The sequence below is a fragment of the Macaca thibetana genome, chromosome 7 (assembly GCF_024542745.1).
Source record: "Macaca thibetana thibetana isolate TM-01 chromosome 7, ASM2454274v1, whole genome shotgun sequence".
Taxonomy (NCBI): domain Eukaryota; kingdom Metazoa; phylum Chordata; class Mammalia; order Primates; family Cercopithecidae; genus Macaca; species Macaca thibetana.
In genome coordinates this window covers 72,312,030-72,324,133 of record NC_065584.1, presented here as the reverse complement: position 1 = coordinate 72,324,133, position 12,104 = coordinate 72,312,030, and the positions used below count along the sequence as shown (strand labels likewise).

Sequence of the window (12,104 nt, the reverse complement as noted above, 5' to 3'; positions counted from 1 at the left end):
GTCATCTGGTAGTCAGAAATGCAAAAATCTGAGAAGACATTGAAAAGGCCAATTTTAGTTTCTACAATTGTGATGTTATTTACAGCAGCAATTGGGGAAGTTGCAAATTTTCCTGAAAATGCTATGTCTCCAGAAAAATGGCTGGTAATCATTGAACTATGATTACATCTTAGCAGAATTTAGGCCCCTCTCATCCTCTGTACTTGGTGGCTTAGCATTAGTTTTACAAAGGTGGTTTAGTTTGGGGAGGGGCTGTTATCACTTAAACTATAAACTAAATTTCTACCAGCGTTAGGTTGGCCCATGCCTAGGAATGACCAAGGGCAGTTTAGAGGTTAAAGGCAAGATGGAGTTCGTTAGGGCACGTCTCTTTCACTGTCATCATTTTCTCACTGCTATAATTTTTGCAAAGCCAGTTTCACTGGTGGGGGTCTGCTTTCTGGTTTATAGGTGGTACCTTCTAGCTATGCCCTCACATAGTGGAAGGGAAGAACTCTTGTTTTTGTAGCCCCTCATAAGAGCACTAATCCCATTCATGAGGACAGAGTGGCTTACCATCACCTTGGGGGTAGGATTTCAACATATGAATTTTGGCAGGCCACAAACATTCAAACCATAGCATATATAGTATGGTCTATAATTTAGGTATGTACTGTTTGTGATTAAACTATTACCTTACTACTCACTAAAGCTGCCAACACTTAAAGTAAAAGATTAGAGAATTCCACTTTTGAGACGTCATGAACTTAGTTCCAGCCTTGTGGGACCTCATATGCCAATGTGTCCTTGAATGCTACTAGACCACAGGTTTGTATTTGTTTTTTATTTTTGGCAGGAGCAGGTGGGTGGTGAAGGAAAGATCAGGTGTACAGAACTGAATTAATCAGAATCACTTCTTAGCACAGAATTATGATTCTGTGTAATGTTGCTCTCCTGTTTGATTTTGTTATTTTTCCCTTCATTCTCCGTCTCATTCCCATTCTCTTCAAAGGTATTCAATCTAGAGGCTTTTCCCATGCTCACCCATAAAGCCTTGGAACAGCCCAACTGTCACTTAAAAAACCATCCGCTGTTGACTAATATAGATGTTTGTGGAACAAGAAACAGGAGTATAACAAGAAAGTTACAAAAGAGTATAATGGGAGTTAGATAATTTTCTGGTGGACTTTCTTCACCTATAAAAATGAAGTTAATAATAACATGCTTTATATCTAACATAGGAATATACAGTAAAGAAAAAAATTATTTTGCTCCAGGCATAGTGGCCCATGCCTGTAATCCCAACACTTTGGGAAGATGAGGTGGGAGGATCGCTTAAGGCCAGGAGTTTGTGACCAGCCTGGTCAACACAGTGAGACCCTATTTCTGAAAAAAAAAAAAAAATTTAAAAATTAGCCAGGCAGAGTGGCTTATGCCTGTAGTCCCAGCTACTTGGGAGGCTGAGGCAGTCGGGGGAGGGAGGGCGGTGGGTGGGGCACAGGGGGATCACTTGAGTCTAGGAGTTCGAGAGTGCAGTGAGCTACGATGGCACCAAGAAGAAAGTGGTTGATCCATTTTCTAAGGAAGATTGGTATGATGTGAAAGCACTGCCTTTGTTCAATATATGAAACATTGGAAAGATGCTGGTCACCAGGACTCAAGGAACAAAAATTGCATCTGATGGCCTCAACGGTCATGTATTTGAAGTGAGTCTTGCTGATCTGCAGAATGATGAAGGTGCATTGAGAAAATGTAAGCTGATTACTGATGATGTTCAGGCAAAACCTGCCTGACTGACTTCTGTGGCATGGATTTCACCTGTGACAAAATGTGTTCCATGGTCAAAAAATGACAGACCATGATTGAAGCTCATGCTGATGTCAAGGCTACTGATGGTTATTTGCTTCAGCTATTCTGTATTGGTTATACTAAAAAATGCAACCAATACAGATACAGATATTCACCACCAACAGGTTTGCCAGATCTAGGAGAAGATGATGGAAATCATGACCTAAGAAGTGCAGACAAAGGACTTAAAAGAAGTGGTCAACAAATTGATTCCAGACAGCATTGGAAAAGACATACAAAATGGTTGCCAATCTATTTATCCTTTCCATGATGTCTTCATTAGAAAAGTAAAAATGCTGGCCAGGTGCAGTGGCTCACACCTATAATCCCAGCACTTTGGGAGGCTGAGGCGGGTGGATCACGAGGTCAGATCGAGACAATCCTGGCCAACATGGTGAAACCCCGTCTCTACTAAAAATACAAAAATTACCTTGGCATGATGGCATGCACCTGTAAGAATCACTTGAACCCGGGAGGCAGAGGTTGCAATGAGCTGAGATCACACCACTGCTCCAGCCTGGCAACAGAGTGAGACTCTGTCTCAAAAAAAAAAAAAAAAAAAAAAAAAAAAAAAAAAAAAAATGCTAAAGAAGCCCACGTTTGATTTGGGAAAACTCACAGAGCTTCATGGTGAAGGCAGTAGTTCTGAGAAAGCTACTGGACATGAGACAGGCGCCAAAGTTGAATGAGCTGATGGACGTGAACTCACTGGTCCTAGAATCTGTTTAAAGTTCAGATTTTAATAGTGGCAAATAAAAAGTTCTATATGTGGAGAAAAGAAAAATGATTTTATAATGTTTATTATTTTAAAGGGAAAAGTTCTATAAGTATTATATCATGTTTAAATATAGAATAAGCTGAAAAAAGCAGCAGAAATCTTTGCATATTAATAGAAAAATCTCAGCAGTCTTTATTTATTGGCAAGACAGCTACTCTAAAGTTGTGAGGGTAACTTACTGACCTGAAAAAACACATTTTAAACCAATGTGAGATGTGGCTAATTGACTAATCAAAGTAGGAAAGACCCAGATGACTTTTTAGAATAATTCAGATCAGAGTGGATATTGACAGGGCAGATGGTGAATGGCATTGAAAGGCAATGCCTTAATTTATTTACACTTTGTTTTCTAGCTTCTGTAATTTTAATTAAAGTGAGTAGAAATAAAATTTTGTCTAAGCATTTTTTCTTCCCAATATGAAAGGTGTTGACACATCATATCATTGAGTTGGAAAGATAAAGACAAGGGAAAGGATTAGAATTTGGTGTGAATTAACATATCACAGGGCTCTTGTGTCTGTAAAAGGTGAGGAAACAAACACATGTGTTAATGTAACTCCAACTGCAAAGGAAGGCTGTCAAGGCATGTGGGTTTGCTTGGCCAAAAGCTGTTGATTCCAAAAATGTAATTTCATTTGTTGGATTTTATTGTAATTAACACAGGGAGTTGCACTAGCTCAGAACTCTTATCTTTATTATCTTGGGAGAAGAATTATGAAATGTGTGCACTTACAAAATAGAATTCATATTTTGCAGAGGGCTATAATGCTAATGGGTCTTGGGAACCTTCTGGGATTATGAATTCAAGTTTACAATTAGGGTTTCTGCTTTGCAATCTCAAGTGTGGTTTACCTGGAACAGTTGGCATTTTATCTTAAATGGTATTTGATAGAACTTGGGAGCTCTTCAGAGCAGGAACTTCGATTTTTGTTGTTGTTGTTACCTATTGCAAAGCACTAAATTCACTGCTGGAGAAAACTAGCAGTCACTTTTTATGTGTACATCTAATTGTTCTTTACAATCACGTAGAGATCATCACTAACATTTAACAATTCAAAAAGGCATAAAGTTTACCTCATTAATGTGTGTAGAGGATTCACTATTTTAATAATTAAGCAAAATCTTTGATATTTGTATGAAGATAAGGTAGACAGGATAAACAACAGGAAAACTATGGATTTCTTTAAATAGTGGATAGGGACAATTCATTCCCTCAGATATTTGTAATAAAATCTTAGAACCAGAAAATATCTACCTGGGAATACTAACGCTCAAACTTTAGCATGAGATTTATCTGCAGGTCTGAGCTCAGCTAACAACTTTTATACTGTCAAAGCAGAGACTGCCCTTTCAAACCTCTCGTTGGGAAACTAATTAGCAGAATAATAAAAAGGCAAGATCAACTCTTGTCTTCCTTGTTGGGGATATAAAAAAAAAACAGTAGTTCTAATTAGCAATAATTAAAATTTAATTAAGAAGCTCTTTGCAATCCTCCTCCCTGCTTCCTGAACTAGTCCTTGCCAGCTCTTGGTTGTGGAGCTGTTTTTATTCCCGTGGTGCTGAATCATGGCTTAATCACAAAGCTTTAGATCTCAGCTTATCCAGCCCTGAGCACTCATCACCACAGCCTTCCAAGAGTAACAAATATATATTCTAGATTTTTTAACCCAAGCCATTACTTTTTTCAGTTTTATAATCATGAATTGTGACTTTTACTTTTTAAGCAGCTGATTATAGATGCCATTGCTTTTTATTTTTAAACTTATCTTTATATTTGTTCCCCTAGTTCTACCCCTTGTTGCAACAAGAGGATAGGAGACCTCCAAGAATATTAAATATCTGAACCCAAATTTCTACTTCTATGCTTTAAAGTAAAGCAGGTAATTAGCTTAAGTATAAAAAACTAAAACATTGGTAAAATCCCAGATTTTAAAAATAAAAGTATTTCATTATTTAAAAATAAAAGTACATTGTAGATGAGGGTTAAGGAAAATAAATACAGTATTTGATGATCCTTACAAAGTGTATATGATATTCTAAGTATTAATTTCAGTTTAGGATGTTTCAAATTGTAAAAGGAATCCCACTTAATTGTGCATTTTAATGTGGTTACAATGGTGAATTTTATATCGTACGAATTTTATCTCAATAGAAAAAGGAACTCAAACTCTGACTTTGTCCTAGTTTTGGGCATAAGGATTAATCATAGTTTACAGAGAGAAAAAAGCTCCAAGATTTGATAGTTCATTATGAGCAAAAGAAAAAGGAAATAATCAAGAACAGAGGGAAATTAGTTTTTTTAAAAGCCACTGAACTAAGAAATACAACCCTGGTTCTTTAATTATTAAGGGAAGGGCTCTGAATTTGCTCCATTATCTTAATTATGTTTCTGGAGCAAACATTATTTCAATGTGATAAAAGATGACATGACACTAAAGGTAAAGCCTGAGCAGATGTTACATGAATAACAAGCCAATAGGCCCACATTCTGGTAATTTCTTCCCCACTAGACATGTTCTCATTAATCTGTGATTAATAGGATTCGAGTATAGTAAATGATAATGATCTATTGTCTGTCTTTGTCGAGCACCATGGAGGGAGTAATTTGTCAGCTCAGCTTTTGTGTGACTATTTAATAGCAAAGAGGGAGAGAGAAAAGACGCTAATCTTCTAATTGGCATCTATAGAGAAGGTCTAGGAGAATACTGCCTCTATGGAAATAGCCAGTATAATTCCTATGCCTAAGGAAAGCAAATGTGGACTCTATGTATCTTTTATGTAATTAGTCATGCCTTCTATTGAACAAAAGGTGGCGATGGGGATAAAGAAAAAACGGCAATAAAATAGTCTTAAGAGATCATAAGGTAACATTTATTAACTTATAACATTTATTAACTTAGATATGAGGCTTTTTCAACTATAGTGACCTGCCAAAAAAGTGGGCAAAAGAAAAAAAATAACTTTTTGGTTAAAAAATAGTTGCTCAGATGAACCAAAATAACAATGTATAAAATAAAGAGCCAGCATCATCATCAGTACCACCACTAGCAATACAGAATCCCTGATGTTATGATGGTAAAAAATTTAATACATCAATAAATCAATAAGTAAATTCAAAACAGATGTTTTGAATGAAAATAATTTGATGATTAGTCCTGTCAAGTCTACTGTAAAAACTTCTTTAAATGGCTATACCTTGGTGAGAATGATGTATGAAATTGCTCTTTCTCTTTTTCTCCCTCTCTCTTTGTATCTTTAACAATTTTTGGCTGTGCATGGTGGCTCACACCTGCAATCCCAACATTTTGGGAAGCCGAGGCAGGCAGACTGCTTGAACTCAGGAATTCAAGAGCAGCCTGGGCAACATGGTGAAACCCCATCTCTACAAAAATTACAAAAAAATTAGCCAGGTGTTGTGGTGTGCACCTGTAGCCCCAGCTACCCAAGAGGCTGAGGTGGGAGGATCACCTGAGCCTGGGGGATTGAGGCTGCAGTGAGCTGTGATCATGCCACAGGGCTCCTGCCTGGGTGACAAAAAACAAACAAACAAAAAAAGCTCATCTCAAAAATTTTTTTTTCTTCTACACACTTTTCTATATTTTAGGTTTTAGGTACTTTACTGGTTGGTGGAAATGAAAAGTACAAAGTCTCACTGGGAGAAGATACTTGCAATGCATACAACCAACAAATAATTAGTATATGCACAGTATATAGAAAAAGACTACTGATTAACCTTAGAGAGAAATTGGTGAAGAATAAAAATAGGCAGTTGACAGAAGAGGAAATCCAATAGGGGCAATGAACATATGAATAGATGTTCAATATAACTAATAATCATGACAATTTAAGTCAAAAGAATAAGATGTCATCCTCACCTGTCAGATTAGCCAAAATTTAAAAAATGGACTAGATCACACGGGGACTTAAATATGAGTGGGAGTAAAAATCAGACAACCATTTTAGAATGCAATTTGTCAATATCAGGTAATTCATTTTCGATTTGTCAATATGTATAGCAATTCTACTTCTTGAACAATACCCCGAAGAAACCCTTGCACATGTACACAGAGATATCTAGAAGAATATTCATTACAGCATTGTTTATAATAGTGAAAAATGAAAACTACCTACACCAGTGATGTGTTCATACTATAGAATGCTATATAGCAGTTTGAATGAATACATGAATGATTATCATCAACATGGAGAAGCCTTAAAACTCAGAATAAGTGAAGAAAATTTAGCAAATTTAAGAATACTTAGGGTATGCCACTACTAAAATACTTTTAAAGCATTGCAAAACAATAAAATGCATATATATAAATATATGGATACATACATATGTGATAAGACTGTAAAAACATGCATGGGAATGACATAACACCAAATCCTGGATAGTAGTGATTATCTCTGAGAAGGGAAGGAAGAAAATGAATTTGGAAGGTTTCAACATTATTTCTAGTGTCTCATTTTTAAAAAATGCAATAAATGTAACAAAATGTTAAGATTTGGTAATGCTGGATGATAAGTCTTTGTTATATTATTCTCTATGTTTTTATTTTTTATTCTCCATTTTGGAGAATATTTTGAAATAGTTCACAGTTTCAAAAGTGGAAAAATGCACAAGGTAAGGAAAAAACACATGGTTTCTAATTTCCAGGTGCTACTATTGTGTCAGGTGAATAGACAATTCACAAATAGCTGTAATGTAGTTTGGTAAGTGTTTCAGTGTGGCCACAAAGTGCTATATGTAGATATAGATTGACACACAAACACACACACACACACTCTTTAAGATATATATATGCTATTAAGACATATGACCAGATTCTTTTGGTATCAAGTAGTTGAACCAAAAAAATATAATTGACTTTTAAATGTCTCCTCAAATTTAGACAGAAAAATGTGTTGGTGGTAGTGGCAGTAGTAGCAGTAGTGTAGTAGTTTCTTCTTCTTCTTTCTTCTTCCTTCTTCTTCCTTCCTCCTCCTCCTCTTCTCCTCCTCTTCTTCTCCTCCTCCTCCTTTTTTTTTGGCAAAAGGGCAAAGATTAGGCTCTAGCTTCTAAGAACAGCGTTAAAATCATTAGACAGATTTCTTGTCCCTCTAACTTTATGCCTTCATGAACTTGAGAAGCTAATTTATCTGACCTCAAATAGTGAAAAAAAAAAAAGTTGTTGGGGGGGGCGGGGGTAGAATGGGGTTTTGATAGAGAATCTTCTAAGGTCTTTTCCAGTTTGAAAAATTTAAGATTCTATTTTTTTTTCATGAAACATTAACCCAAATTTATACGAACAAGATTTTCCAAGATTTTCCCCAAGTTAGTAACAAAATACGTTTATTCATGAAATATTATAGTTGTTATCAAAAGGCAAAGAAAAACTTTTTTTTTTTTTTTTTTTGAGACGGAGTCTCGCTCTGTAGCCCAGGCTGGAGTGCAGTGGCCGGATCTCAGCTCACTGCAAGCTCCGCCTCCCGGGTTTACGCCATTCTCCGGCCTCAGCCTCGCGAGTAGCTGGGACTACAGGCACCCGCCACCTCGCCCGGCTAGTTTTTTTTTGTATTTCTTAGTAGAGACGGGGTTTCAGGTTTCACCGTGTTAGCCAGGATGGTCTCGATCTCCTGACCTCGTGATCCGCCCGTCTCGGCCTCCCAAAGTGCTGGGATTACAGGCTTGAGCCACCGCGCCCGGCCAAGAAAAACTTTTATGAAATTAGAAGCAAACCATTCCTTTTTTTTTCTTTTTTGAGATGGAGTCTTGCTCTGTTGCCCAGGCTGGAGTGCAGTGGCAAGATCTTGGCTTACTGAAACCTCCATCTCCCGAGTTCAAGCAATTCTCCTGCCTCAGCCTCCTGAGTAGCTGGGATTACAGGTGTGCACCACCATACCTGGCTAATTTTTGTATTTTTACTAGAGACAGGGTTTCACCATGTTGGTCAGGTTGGTCTCAAACTCCTGACCTCAAGTGATCCGCAAACCTCACCCTCCCAAATTGCTGGGATTACAGATGTGAGCCACTGCACCCGGACTCTTTTTTTCTTTCTTTCTTTTGAGATGAAGTTTTGCTCTTGTTGCCCAGGCTGGAGCGCAATAGTGCGATCTTGGCTCACTGCAACCTCTGCCTCTGGGGTTCAAGTGATTCTCCTGCCTCAGCCTTCCAAGTAACTGGGATTACAGGTGCCCGCCACCATGCCTGGCTAATTTTTGCATATTTAGTAGAGATGGGGTTTCACCATGTTGACCAGGCTAGTCCTGAACTTCTGACCTCAGGTGATCTGCCTGCCTCGGCCTCCCAAAGTGCTGGGATTACAGGCGTGGCCAACGTGCCCAGCATTTTTTATTTAATTTTTTTTTTTCGAGACAGAGTTTCACCCTGTCACCTGGGCTGGAGTAAAGTGGGGAGATCATAGCTCACTGTAACTTTGAACTCCTAGGCCCAAGTGATCCTCCTGCCTCAGCCTCCCAAGTAGGACCATTACTCCTGGCTAATTTTTTTTTTTTTTAAATTTGTAGAGATAGAGTCTTGCTCTGTTGTCCAGGCTGGTCTTGAACTCCTGACTTCAATTGATCCTCCTGTCTCAGCCTCTCAAAGTGCTGGGCTTATGGGCGTAAGCCACTGTGCCCAGCAAAGCCATTCTTGATGGGAAGCTAAAAGAAACAGCTAATTTGTTGTGATTAGATTTCGAGAAGGAGATCTAGAGATTTGGAGAATGTGTATGTTCTTTATTCAAGGAGTACATGGAGAGAGCTGGAGAGAGATGCATCAGATTTTAGACTATAAAATCTGCAGATATAAATTTGTATAACTGGGACTTCTGAGATAGGTAGAAACATTTTATCTTATATATTACATTTCTGAACCTAACAGGATTCTACATCAAGGATGATTATTTTTAGATCAGGCAATGAGCTGAACTTCTTTGGTCCCACATGCTGAGCTGCAAATATACTCCCTAGTGACTTTTTATCACTTAAGGTATTCTGCAAAGTATTCTCTAATCTTCCTAAAAATACTAATCCTGAGTACAACATGAAGGGACCAGAAAGCAAAAATGTATCTGTTTGTCAACAATATAATAATTATTGTCTCCGCTCCTTGATAATAATCTGGCTGGTCATAAACCTTTGATGGCCTCTGATTCTGGCCCTTCAGGATGCTGATTTCTGGTTGGAAAAATTAATTCTCCTGGAGGATAATGAGATAGACAGTCTTCTATTTCTACTCCTCTTGCATCCAGGTTCAAACATTAAGGTACAACACCTCCCAAATCTCCTCAAACTGTGTTTATTTTTGTTTGCTACAGCCTAAAAAGGAATCCTTCCTTTTTTATTTTATTTCAGAAGCCTTTTCCATTTTGGTTGGTATGGATTATAATGTTAAGAAAGTACTGTGGATTATTTGGGTTTAGTTGGAAGAAGAGACTATTTTCCATCTATTTCCTTCTTTAATCTCTTGTTTTTTTGGCTCTTATCCTCACCACTCTACAGAAAATATTCTAAAATTAACTGCTCCTGGCTAAACCTAATAGTCTTTTTTCCCCCTTGGCACAGTTTTTTTTCCTTTTTATTTTGAAATAATTATAGATTCATAGGAAGTCATGAAAAATAGTAGAGACAGATCCTGTACACCCCTCCCCCAGTTTCTCCCAATAGTAACATCTTACATAATGAAATCTTATATCATCTTATATAAAGAAATTGATATTTTACCAGTTTTACATGCATTCATTTGTGCATGTGAGTGTATGTGGTAGTTCTATGCTATTTTATCATATGTGTAGGTTTGTGTTAACACTACCACAATCAAGAAACAGAACTGTTCCATTGCCACAAAGATCCCTTATGCTACCTCTTTTTACAGTTATACCCACTCACTTTCCTTTCTACAACCCCAGGAAACCACAAATATGTTCTCTATCTCCATAATTTTATCATTTTGAGAGTGCTGTATAAATCAAATAATACAAATATGTAACCTTTTGAGGTTGGCTTTAGTCTCTCAGCATAATTCTCTTGAGAGCCATCCAAACTCTTGCATGTAATACTAGTTCATTCATTTTGATTGCTGACTAGTATTTTGTAGTTTGTTTAACCAACCAACATTTGAAAAACATTTGGGCTGTTTCCAGTTTTTGGCTATTATGAATAAAGCTACTATGAACTTTCATGTACAGGTTTTTGTGTGATGAATAGTTTTTTGAAATCTTGAACTCCTCTCTGCTTTCCTCATTATTGCTATTCTGTTCTTTAAAAAAACGCAAACCCTCATTGTTTGTCAAATATTGTTTCTCTTTACCTCTTATGCTACCTGACCTGCATCAGAGGTTCTACAAGGCTCAGACCTTGGTCCTCAAAGGGAAGCTACTTTTGAGGAAAGGTTACGTACTCTCATAGCTTCAAATGCCATTTTTTGTGCCTTATAGAGCTACATCTATAGACTAGCTATATGGTACGTCTACTTGTACATTATGCCAGTACCCCACCCTGAGAGCCATTCTACTCTCATCATTCTCCTAGTTTTCTATGATCATAGTCTTGTAATTTCTTTTGATTCTTCCTTTTCCTTAGCTTTTCATGTTCAATTATTTACCAAACTGTGAGGTCACCTTTTGATGAGCAGTCACATAGGACACAAACATGTAACATTCTTTGCCCACTTAGAGATATCTATCCACATCTCTTCTCCAGACCTCCTTATCACCAATTTTTCCAGTCATGTTCCTTCCAAATCACTGATCATCCAGCCAACTGTTGGCTGTAGCCCATAAATCCATATGGACTCATACTGTTGGCCATTTCTCCTTCTAAGAAAAATGAATAACTAGGTACACTGCTCAATGTTGTACCTTCTGGGAGGATTTACCTTCACCGCGGTCCTTCAGAGGTGTCCCAGAAGGGACTGTCTTGTGTAGTTGTCCACTTGTGGGTTGTATTGTGTATTGGACATGATCATCTATAAATCAGGCCTGAGTTTTATCTTCTTCAGTAAACTGTAAGGAACTCTCCATGAGGCCATAGAGAAGGGGTCTTTTGCTGCAAAGGACACTCAGCAGAATTCGGGGGTTCAATGCTCCCAGTTTCATCGGGGTCTTCTCACATGTTCCCATTTCAATTATTCATTTTGGAAAAGATGAAAATTACTTGACATAACCTGATATCATTGAAAATGTGAGAAAATTTGTCCTCAGTCACTGTCAACATGAATACAAATTACAACATTTCTGGAGGGATGTATGACAATATTTATCATAATCTTAAATTGGAGTAATCTCTGATTCAGTAATACTTTCAGGAATGTGTCCTAAATTTTCCCACTAATTTGTAATAGCAAAATAAAAATGGAAATGTCTCAAATGTCTACCAATAGAAGGTTAGATGGGGGAAAAAAGGTCCATCTATACATTGTATACTATCAACAATTAAAAATGGGTAAGTAGATCTCATCTATTGATATGGGAAAGTATTTAAAATGTTGTTTTGTGAAAAATGACAGATAGTTTTA

At 37.3% G+C, this 12,104-nt stretch overlaps 1 protein-coding gene across 1 annotated transcript in view; it reads right to left on the bottom strand.

Annotated features, from left to right (window-relative positions):
* The window catches only part of NFKBIA (NFKB inhibitor alpha), a 327,260-nt gene that overhangs the window by 66,612 nt on the left and 248,544 nt on the right, over positions 1-12,104 (bottom strand). The window lies entirely within an intron of this gene.